This window comes from Pimephales promelas, chromosome 20 (assembly GCF_988280905.1).
Source record: "Pimephales promelas chromosome 20, fPimPro1.hap1.1, whole genome shotgun sequence".
In the NCBI taxonomy this organism is placed as follows: Eukaryota; Metazoa; Chordata; class Actinopteri; order Cypriniformes; family Leuciscidae; genus Pimephales; species Pimephales promelas.
Genome location: NC_142788.1, coordinates 12,670,575 through 12,682,960, shown reverse-complemented (window position 1 = coordinate 12,682,960; position 12,386 = coordinate 12,670,575). Strand labels below are relative to the sequence as shown.

Here is a 12,386-nt window from a genome sequence, read left to right as displayed (position 1 = left end):
CACGTATGTAGCGTGTCACACATCCATTAAATCGGTCGATCACCTTGGGGAGTTAATTTGCTCAACTTGTGACAAAGACATAAAAATGCACCGGACAAAATGCACTGCATTAATTAATTAACCATATTGCTCTGTGTATGTTCAAAGAACTTCAGAGGGATATTGGAGGTGCTGAATACTCCCTTGTTATTGATGAAAGCACAGACGTATCATCTGTCAAACAACTGTTGTGGTTCTCCGCTACTTTAGTATAACACTGAACAAAGTTGCCCACCTTTTTGGGTTTGATAAACTTGGAGGGTAAAAAAGCAGAGGCCATTGCCACCACTCTGACCCATTTTCTACAGAGTATTGGACTGGACATCGAAAAAAAAGCGCATTGGATAAGGTACAGAAGGCTGCAGTGTCATGGTAGGGAAGAGGAATTCAGTGTACACTTACCTTCTCCAGAAAAACCCAAGTCTCCAGCTGCTCAATTGCGTGTGCCATTCCATACAGCAAGGCAGTGGAGACCCTCTCACCCCACGCAACCTTGAATACTTGGCATCTCATTCTCACAACTGGTTTTCCCAACAGTGCTCTCGCCACCATGAGTGTGCACAGATCTACAGTCTCATCAATTCTGGTGACATCCCTTTGATGCTTGTACAGATGTCAGGTACATGGTGGCTTTCCATCCATGATTTCTGTTTGCGTGTACTCAAATCAGTGGGATGAACTGAAGCTTCTCTTTCAGCCAACCAAAGACCACAAGAGATGTTATGCAGAAATCCTGCTACTTTCACTAAAACTGCTTCTACGGGGCCATAACATAAGCTACAAGGTAATGGAGCATTTTATACATTGTTGTGTTTCTTTAGAAATAAATAAAGGACAAATGGGGTCTTCAAACACCTGAGATGTAAAGTTATTCGCCGTCAAAGTGACGCCAAAATGAATGGGAGTCAATGGCAATGCTAACGCAAGTGAAGTTCTGCGACAAGATGGCAGCTCCCGTGAGGCTTCAACTTCCGGTCGATGGATTACCCCCTTGGAATGAACTAACATGGATAATGCATCCGTCTTTTCAATCATTTCACTGTAGCTCAGCATCGCGATGTAACGTTAACATGATCACTTTAGCAGTAAAACTGTGTCTATTATGGTTAAACTTTGCAATCAATCCATGGTTCAGGAGAGGCTGATATAAATTAGCCTACCCTATTAATCTATTGATTTAATTATTGCACGTTTTTTTTGTTGTGCATGATCACAGTTCATATATGTGTGGGAAGCTATTGGAGTAAATATATTGCGTTAGGATACTAAATAATAGGATACTAAGCACTAAATAATGTAATATAATGAAATATAATACCTGTAACTGAAGCCATACACTGAAGTCCACATCCATTGCTGCAGCATTTCTGATAGCTGACACAGTCACTGTCATCGGTACACGGCTCGTAACGCAACAGGGCACAGTCTCCTGGTTCATTTGTTCTGTTTGGACACACTCCTGGGTTTACTGTTATACAGACACATGACAGATAAGCCAAATGTTTTATTCATCAAGGATTTTGGTTCTTTAAATGTTTTAGGCAATAAAGACTTTTATACGCCAGAAATAAAGAAATACTGCAATTTCACGCAGTCGCCATTTTGAAATCGAAAGTGAGGCTTTGGTGGGAAGAATCCCGAAAGTACAGATGTCAAGGTGTTCAGCGAAGACAAAGAAAAGTAATATCTGATGAAATCTGTGATTGACCATGTTCTTGTCCATGGTGTGAACATGAGGGAGGGTGGCTGGACAGTGAGTGGTTTTACAATTTGTGTCTCAAGCTTATTCACATATTTATATTTATCTGCTTCAAATCAAAGTAGTTTGGAAATCTACTTATTCCTAAACTGTGTCAATCAATGTCAGATAAAAAAAAAGTATGAAACAAGAGCTGTAAACAATTGTATCTCTCAAATTCATTTTAAGCATTTTAATCTACAAAAACAAATTTTAAACTAAAACTAAGCTTTAGTTATTTATGTAATCAAATCAGGATTGATCAAAGTCTGATTGGTGGCAAAGTATTTTTACGTTTTTTTTAAACCATTTTATTAACATTAATATTCTTGTTTTAGTGTAAAAAAATATCTATGTGTTACAACGGAAAATGTAGAGAAAAAGTAATAGATAAAATACAACGTAAGAAAATAAAAATAGGCTAAATATTTATAGAATTTTATAGGAATTTTTATTTAAACTGATGTTGCCAACAAAATTCATCTTTAACTGGACGTCTGTAGCCTAGGCCTACTCTGTATGTTTGAGAATTGTAATATGCAGAGATGTCGTTTTTTGTAAGGCACTTGTTGCATTTCTTCGTGCTGTGTAATTAAGTTAAACAACATGAATCACCTGTGTTTAGTCCTGTTGAGCTCCAGCAGCCAGCCAGACACAATAACACAGTGCAGTACACTCGCGCTGCCATCCTCTCCACCTGCGATCACAATGAATGAACTCTGCTGGAAAATCACGCTTATATAAGGACGAAAACGAATTTGAGTTAGCGCTCAACCAATGGCGTGAGTTTGGGGTGTTGTCAATTTCGTCTCCCTGCCAGAATCTGACTCCACCTCGCGTGCACGCACGTTCATCGACTGGTTTTCCACACATGTAATGTGGGCTGTCTAATTGAAGAGAATTGGCACTGGCACCCCCTGGCAAGGGTAATATTAATGTTGTATGCTTTGTATACTTTGTATACTGTTGTTTTCATTTGCAATAAAAAAAATTAATAAAAAAAATGGCACTGGCTGGTTACTTCCGGGTTCTGGACTGGCTGCAGTAACACGTCTCTGTCCATGCAGGGGCGCTCGCGGTCGAGAATGAATGGGAGTCAATAACGGTTTCACCCCCATAAATCCACTTTTCTCAGGATGTAATTTTTTGTCAAGTAATTTAAAAGTTGCATTCAAAAGGGAGGGCTAAGATAATACACTTAGCTGAAAATTGCATTTTTAAGTTCACTTATCTGTTCTAAAAATCCGTTCAAAAATGTGATGACGTCACACAATAGCAGAATGCTAGCGTGTTCCGGCCAACAACAGCCCAACCTGTAAGAAATCAAAAAGGACTTAAGTACTCGTTCATTCGACTTTTGGCCTATAATCTATATTGAACTTGCGTAATCAACAATGAAATCTATGTTTATTTAACGACAAGCAGGTGAAAGAGACACTTTTAGCCGTTTAGCCCCATAGACTCCTATTCATTCTGCTCTCGCCCGCGATCACCTCCAGTGGAATTCTACTGGAACTGCAACCCGGATGATACACAATGGGGCTAATAGGAAGTGCCAAGGCTCTCCGTTAGACGGGTTCTGGCTCTATGCACAGCGGTATTTCCGGTGAAGGATTAAGGATGCTCGATAACTTCCGCCGAGAGTCCAATGCAATACCGAGAATTTATGTTGAATTTTATACTCCATGGTTATAATAAAGAAACTTTAGTCACAAAAACAGATAAAACAGACACCCCTCGTTGTGTTTATGCTTCTTTTTAAAATTATATTAAATAAACATAACTATATATAAAATTACATCTAAACGTATGTACGTTTCATTTCAAAGACGGGAGGACAGTACATTTTGAAGACTCTGCCATAATCCCGTTTTCCTCGGTTCTCCTCCGCTTAAATCTCCACAACCGGAAATGGACGAGCATCCTTGCGTCAAATGCGGAACTTATGCGTGTATATAGCCCATTCCTGTCTGGATTAAAGGAGTACTTCACTTAAAAAAAAAAAAAAAAAAAAAAAACTTTTGCTGATAATTTTACCCGTGTCATTCAAGATGTCCATGTCTCTTACTTTCTTCAGTCGAAAAGAAATTACGGATTTTGATGAAAATATTCCAGGATTTTTCTCAAATGGACTGCATCCTGAGCACCAAACGGTCCAAATGAGAGTTTCAGTACAGCTTCTAGGGCTTTAAACGATACCAAAAGATGAATCAGAAATGACTCGAAAAAGGATTAGTTCATTTTGATGAACAAGTTCGAAAAGAACATTTTCAATTAATTTTTCTTGATAAGATGGTACAAAATGCGGCTGCAAGACTGTTGCAGGCACTCGCAAATTCGACCATATTGCTCCGGTATTAAAAGCACTACATTGGTTGCCTATCACTTTTAGGAATCAGTTCAAAATGTTGCTTTTTGTATTCAAATCTCTACATGGGTTAGCCCCATCTTATATTGCAGATCTAATCCATGAACAAAAGTCGATGAGATCACTACGATCAAATTCTCAGAAACGCCTTGCCGTTCCTCGGTCAAAGATGAAATCTAGAGGGGATCGCGCATTTGCGGTCGCAGCCCCTAAATTATGGAACAGTTTACCTCTATATATTAGGGACCCTCCTACACTCAGTCAGTTTAAAAGTCACTTGAAAACTTACTTTTTTTATGATAGCGTTCGATCAAGATAAGTGTGAAGGGTGCTAGTGTCTTTTATTATCTTTATAAATACATATTGTTGAATGATGAAGCCTATATTAGGCTACCTAATTATATGTGGATGTACATTTTTCTTTTATTCTTCTGTTTATGGTTTTACTGCTTGTACAGCACTATGGTCAACTCTGTTGTTTTATTCATGCTTTATAAATAAATTTGAATTTGAATAAGACTCTTATTCATCGTCTGGTGTCGTTTAAAGCCGTTTGAAGCACTGGAACTCATTTGGCCCTTGAACCGTTTGGTGCCCAATGAAGTCCATTATATAGAGAAAAATCCTGTAATGTTTTCATCAAAAATCTTAATTTCTTTTCGACTGAAGAAAGAAAGACATGGACATCTTGGATGACATGGTGGTGAGTAAATTATCAGCAAAACATTTTTTTTAAAGTGAACTACTCCTTTAAGTGTTTGTTAGTACTCGTTATTAAGATTGTTTTCCCCTGCTTTGTTTTGTGATTTTGGTTCTTGTGTAACTATTACTTTCGGTTCCTGTGTGTGTGTGTGTGTGTGTGTGTGTGTGTGTGTGTGTGTGTGTGTGTGTGTGTGCGCAAGTTATCATGTTCGTTCCACATTCAATTTGTGCTCTAGTACCAGGACTTCATTGTGGTATAGAAATTTTCTGATTTATTCTGGATTAAGTGATTTTTTTTAAATAAAAAAATAAAAAACACATTTTTTTCGATTTTCCCATTCATTTCAATGTGGGATCATATTGACCCCAAAAGGTCTTGAGTGTGACTTTTTTTTTTTTTTTTTACATACCTTTAGAACAACCGAATCAAGCCCAGTTTTTTGTGTGTGTATAGATAATGTAGAAAAAGTCACAAAATTGTATGCATCTGAGATCAAGGGAACCATGTTTATTTACTTCGGAAAAGTCGATTGGGGTCATATTGACCCTGAGGATAAAATGAGGGTTACGTTTATTTTGTTTGCGGGTTCATGGCATAATCTGATTTGTGACTGGATCAGAATGGAAAACTATAGTGGATTTTCAGAGGATGAAGATATGCAGACGGGTTGGGAAAAGAGTACGAGTAGGAAAGGAGGAGGGAAAAAAGAAAATAGAAATAGTCAGATTACAAAGAAGAGAACATTAGAAGAAGAAGAAGAAGAAGAAGAAGAAGAAGAAGAAGAAGAAGAAGAAGAAGAAGAAGAAGAAGAAGAAGAAGAAGAAAGTCGAGAAGTAAGGAAAAAGATGATGATGGAAGAGTTTAAGAACATTCTTAAATTTAAAGGGGGGAATGAAATTACATCAGTTAGCCCCATCACTCTTACAAATGGATTGAAGAAAGCGATTGGGGAAATAGAAATGGCGAAAGTGTTGCATGATGGGAGCCTATTGGTGAAATGCAAAAATATTGAGCAGAAAAATAAAAGAATGAAACTGCAATCAGTATGTAAGAAAGAAATAGTGGGAAAAAAAATAATTGGTGAGAAGAGAGGAACTAAGGGAGTGATAACAGGAATTCCTGTAGAAGAGAATCTGGAAGAACTAAGAAAAGTGATTAAAGGAGGAATGATCACAGAAATCACTCGATTGCAGGCTTTCTCGCAGCATGTTTGCTTCCACAATTGTTTGCAAATTGGATATCTATCCTTGAGGACATCCATCCATCCATCTTCTTCCGCTTCTCCGGGGCTTGGTCGCGGGGGCAGCAGTCTAAGCAGAGATGCCCACACTTCCCTCTCCCTAGACACTGGGGGGATACCGAGGCGTTCCCAGGCCAGCCGGGAGACATAGTCTCTCCAGCGTGTCCCAGCATATCCACCCAGCGGGACGTGCCCGGAACACCTCCCCGGGAAGGCGTCCAGGAGGCATCCGGAACAGATGCCCGAGCCACCTCAGCTGACCCCTCTCGATGTGGAGGAGCAGCGGCTCTACACTGAGCTCCTCCCGAATGACCGAGCTTCTCACCCTATCTCTAAAGGATCGCCCAGCCACCCAGCAGAGACAGCTCATTTCGGCCGCCTATATCTGGGATCTTGTCCTTTCGGTCATGACCATAGGTGAGAGTAGGAACGTAGATTGACCGGTAAATCAAGAGCTTTGCATTATGGCTCAGCTCCTTCTTTACCACAACAGACCAGTACATCGACCGCATTACTGCAGAAGCTGCATCGATCCGTTCCATCCTTCCCTCACTCGTGAACAAATCCCCAAGATACTTAAACTCCTCTGCTTGAGCAAGGATCAATCAATCAATCAACATTTATTTATATAGCCCTTTACATCCCTTTTTCAAGGTGAACCAAAGTGCCTTCCAAAATAACAATTAAAAAAAGTACAACAACAATACAATGCAAAATGGCACAGAATGAGTCAACAAAGTTATGATATAAAAGCCAGTCTAAATAAATAAAGTCTTAAGCTTAGCTTTAAAAGGGCCTAATTCCGTGATAGTTCGTAAATCGGCAGGTAGCTTGTTCCAAAGTCTTGGCCCAGCTACAGAAAAGGCCCGGTCACCCCATCGTCTGTACCTTGTCCTTGGGACAACCAAGAAAAGTTGATTTGTTGACCTGAGAGTCCTGTTTGATTCTCGTAAGGTTAGCATCTCAGTCACGTACGGTGGAGCAAGCCCATTGAGAGCTTTAAAAACAAACAGTAAAATCTTAAAATCAACTCTAGATTTTAGAAACCGGAAGCCAGTGATGCGAGGAGAGAATTGGGGTTATATGCTCACGCTTGCGTGTATTAGTTAAAAGACGAGCTGCTGCGTTCTGTACCAGCTGAAGGCGCCTGAGTGATGACTGTTATACTCCCACGTAAAGTGCGTTACAGTAGTCTAATCTTGAGCTAATAAAAGCGTGAATAGCTTTCTCAAGATCCGAACGATTTAAAAAAGGTTTGACCTTTGCCAATAGACGTAGCTGAAAAAAACTTGCTTTTACCACACTATCAATTTGTTTGTCAAATTTCAGGCTACTATCAAAAGTCACCGAGATTTCTGACAGTCCGTCTAAAACTTGAAAATAACATATTAGGCTCAGTGTTTGCAGACTCACCAAATAAAATATATTCGGTCTTATCTTCATTCAAATTAAGGAATTTTTTTCCTAACCATGATTTAATGTCGTCAATGCAATCAACTAGTGACCCGAATGCATCACTATTTGTTGGACTTATCGGCAAATAAATCTGCAAATCATCATAGCAGTGATAAGCTACAGGTATGTTATGCCTGGCTATGATGGACCCCAGGGGCAGCAGATAGAGCCAAAATAAAACCGGTCCAAGAATAGAGCCTTGTGGCACCCCGCAGCTGAAAGAAGTAGAAGAAGAGGACGAATTCCCAATCACCACTGATAAGGTTCTGTTAGTCAAGTATGACGAAAACCACTGAAACGCAGTACCCTTAATGCCAACATAGTGATTGAGGCGAGACAGAAGAATTGCATGGTCCACTGTATCAAAAGCCGCCGTGAGATCGAGAAGCACCAAAATAACGGGACTCTTAGCATCAACAAAGCGGGCAATATCGTTGTGTACCTTTAGTAGTGCAGACTCAGTACTATGGCGCGATCTAAATCCTGATTGAAATTTCTCAAACAGAGAGTTATTTTCTAGAAAAGAATGTAATTGAAAAAAAAACTTTTTCTAGCACTTTTGAAAGAAAAGGCAAGTGAGAAACTGGTCTGAAATTAGACAGAACTGAGGGATTCAGATTCGGTTTTTTTAAGAAGAGGTCTAATCACAGCGTGTTCGAACTCGGCAGGGACAAATCCTGAGCTAAGACATTTATTAATCAACACTAACAGGAAAGGCCCAACTGTGGAAAAAAACACTTTTAACAATTTAGTTGGAATAAAATCCATAGAACAATTTATACTTTTCATATGTTGCACAATTTCTTCGAGAAATGATAGTGAGATTGGTTCAAACTGTTCAAACACATTGGAATGTGTAGCCGCAACAATTGAGACAGTTGCAGAACTATAGTTCGTTAATTGTCTGACGGACTCCACTTTATTAACAAAAAAGGTAAGAAAATTCTCACAAGCGGAGACTGAGGTATCCGTCGGAGAACAAAAATGAGGGTTAACGATAGAATTAATTGTATTAAACATCACCCTTGGACAATGCCCACTATTGGTTATTATATTTGACAAATATTTAGATTTTGCCTCCTTTGCGGCCTTTTGATAATCAATAAGACAGCCCCTTAATATTTCCAAAGACACATGCAATTTGTCTTTCTTCCACTTTCGCTCAGCCTGCCTACAGCGCTGCCTAGCGGTGCGGGTGGCATTATCTATCCAGGGATCTGTTCTTAACTTCGGAGCTCTGTATTTATATGGGGCAATAACATCTAAAATTTCAGAACAGGTAGAATTAAAAAATGACAGCAGGCCGTCAGGGCATATAGAATGGTGGATCTCTCCACCAACCTGAAGTGTGCAAGCCACCCTAGAATTAATTGTAAACATTATTTTTTATAATGTTTATAAAAGGGGTCTGAAGGGGCCAACACGACAAAATCGGGGGGTGCTTATCTGATCCTCGGTTCACAAAGCAGTCTGGAGTAAAATGATTTGCTCAGACAAAAATTAATGTTAAGTATATTTGCTGCACATTACCATAAAAAATCAAACTAATCCACAGCGTCCTCAGCGACTCGGATGATGGGAGACAGTGAAGACTATGCTAACTCGTTCATCCAACAAAAGAACACCAGAATTCCTTACAACACATTCTCACTACAGCTGCTCAAGCAAGGAGGGATGGCGAATAGTGTAAAGCCAAGGGACTAATCCACCAGCCGGAAACTGAAGTCTCCACAGGGCCGCCATTGGCTAGCAAACCTTCACCAACTGGTAGCATTCCACTGACTCCCATTCATTTTGGCGTCACTTTGAAAGCAAATAACTTTACATCTGAGGCATTTAAAGACTTTTGTCCATTGTTTATTTCTAAAGAAACATGACGATGTATAAAAGGCTCCATTACCTTGTATCATACATCATGGCCCTGTAGAAGTAGTTTTTGTAAAAAGAGCTAACGATTGTGTCATAACCTGCGACTCTCTGTCGAACAGTAGAGAAAGGACCATATAGACAAAGAAGTTCACATTCAATTGGGGAACGTGGAGGCATAAAGTCAAGGGAGAAGCCCATAGAGAGTCATAAAGTTGCTCCTGCTGCTACGTAGCTCTTGGACCAGACTGATCTCATGAAGTAGCGCGTGTATGACACGCCAATTTGTATTTCCATTTTTGCCGTGCTATCAACACGCATAATCGCTTTTCAGCGTGTTTATGAACGCCGTTGACTTAACGTGAACTATAATGTATATAAATATATGACTTACCTTAACCCCGTCCCTAAACCTAACCGTCACTGGGGTTAATGGCATTTATGACTGTTCCATTACCATCCTAGGAAAAAAAGATTGCTCCCCATATGTAGATGTACATTTTGCTTCATTTCGCTCTGACTAGGGATGGGCATTCGAATAAATTTTCTTAGTCGATCGTCGGAAGAATTAACGATCGACTATCGATACTATCATTAATATTTTTATATTTAAATTTATTATTTATTTAGCTTTTTATAAATTAAAAATGCAATGAAAATACAAAAATACAGCGTGCTTTTCCTCGATTAGATCTTTATTACAAGATGATCAACTTGTGGCAGTTAAACTGGGCGTTCGGTTAGGCTAAAGTTAAGATATGCGCAAAAGAGATTAGCCTACCAATCAATTAGGCTAGGCTACTTAAAGCCTCATAAAAAATAACTCACATACAACTTCTGCTCCAGTCTACTGACTTTTGTTGAGAAAGATAAGCATGTTGATGACATGATCTGGGGTCAGACGCGACCGCAACCTGCATGGTGACCGTCAAGCCTTGTTTGCACTTTCGCCTGGCTCTTCAGCACGAGTCTCTGCAAACTTTTTGCGCACCTCCCAAACGGACGAGGTGTTTATACTCGACACGCTCAACTGACTGTGAAACACCGAATACCGCAATGTCATCATTTTTGCCGCGCGCACCTTCACGGCCGTGCGTATGTGTCAAATGTAAACAAATGCTTCAGTCCAGCCGCTGAAAACCCCGCTCTGATTAGGGGACTGACATTGCCGGCGGGATGCACAGGTACCACTACGCTAACATCACCAGCCCGGGGAACACGTTCACTTTCCACTCACACTACGAAACGCAGCAGCACTAGTTTAATGATAATCGATAACAAATGAATGTGATCAACGAAATTCTTAATGATCAATAATCGATCGTCGATTAAACATGCCTATCCCCAGCTCGGACATTTGACGGCATGTACAGACATGCGGAATCACTCAGACATTAATGGCATAGACATAAACGCGGATACACGCGGATAGCTCAAAATGCGTAGAGATAACACGCCACTTGACTCTAGTGGCGTGTATGTCACTAAAAAGTCATGATGTCATGTTGCATGGACAGCTCCGACTCCCGCTCTCCGGCTCTGTAAGATTCAGAAGGGAATGATTCAGATTCCCCTTGGCACCGCTACTAGAAGATGTACAACTGTCAGATGTACAACTGTCTGCTTCGCTCCTGTATTCAGTCTGAGATAGCAGCCTATCTTTCAGTTTTCCACTGGGCTGAAAACAGCCGGCCAATCAATGAACATAGGGCGGGCTGAGAGCCATGACGGAGGCGCTAAGCGCCGAGTTTTACATTGTAGGTTAGAGATCGAAAACCGAAACGACCGCAGAAATGGGAAACAAGACACGGGATGCAATTCGCTCATGAACAAAATATATCATCAGTCCATGTAACTTATCAAATAAATCACAAACATAAGGGTGAATATAATATACACAACAGTCACAAAATGTATGCTAACATGCTACTCGCGATTAGCATTTTCCTCAGTAATTCCATAGGAGTAATTCATTGAATACAGAGAGTATTAAACACAAAAACGGAAAATTTACCTTCAAACAATTAATTAGGCACAGTGATTGGTCATCCTTTATAACTGGGTGTACTTTCTCATAATTTTACAAGAACTAAGAGCATTGCGAGTTCCTTTCACTTTCACCATGCATTTCTGCAAATACACTTTGTTTTACTGTCTATGCAAATACAACGCACATCTCCAAAACCCCGCCCCTCATGAATAATCACCGTCGGAATTTACCCAATCAGAACACAATAAAATATAGATGCAGATATGTCAGTGCAAGCAAGTTATGGTGCCTAAAAGCATGCGAATATTAGTAGTTTAAAACCAAACGTATTAACCCCTTGTGGTCTGTATTTCTATATGCATATAAAATCACATCTGGGCAACATGTTTATTTATGTTTAAGATTTATTTAAGATTATTTCAAATAAATTCTGTTTTTTTTTAACTTTCTATTCATAAAAAAAGTCCAAAAGAAAAAATAAATTGGAATAAAATTCTAATTCAAATTACCATATTAGAACAATTTCTGAAGGATAATGCGACAATGAAGAATAAGTAATGATGCTAAAAATTCCAGGAATAGATTACATTTTAAAATAAAACAATTTATATGTGTATATATCAGGCCATGATTGCTGGCCACTTTGACACATCTGTGATCCATTTGTGGTCTGAAATAGGGTAGGGATGGTAATTGAGAGTTAATTTCTTAATATAATTTTCCTAGGCTTCCAAAGTAATTGTAAGTGATGCAGCCTTGTTGTAAACAGTTTGGATAGAAAGACTCAACCAACAAAACTAGGAAGGCTAAGGTAATAAATTCAAAGGGTATGTCAGGTTTTTAGGATTAGCAACTTAGAAACCTGATGAATGTTGTAACTTCACATTATGTAAAATGTTGTTAGCTTTGTAAACACAAATAGATTTCATTCTGAAATGGCAAATGTAGACATGCCTAGAATTGCATGCACCAAGTATGGTTTAAATT

At 39.4% G+C, this 12,386-nt stretch overlaps 1 protein-coding gene across 4 annotated transcripts in view; it reads right to left on the bottom strand.

The window, feature by feature from the left end:
- The window catches only part of LOC120462884 (uncharacterized), a 59,099-nt gene that overhangs the window by 28,513 nt on the left and 18,200 nt on the right, over nt 1-12,386 (bottom strand). The gene's annotated exons all lie outside the window — the stretch shown is intronic.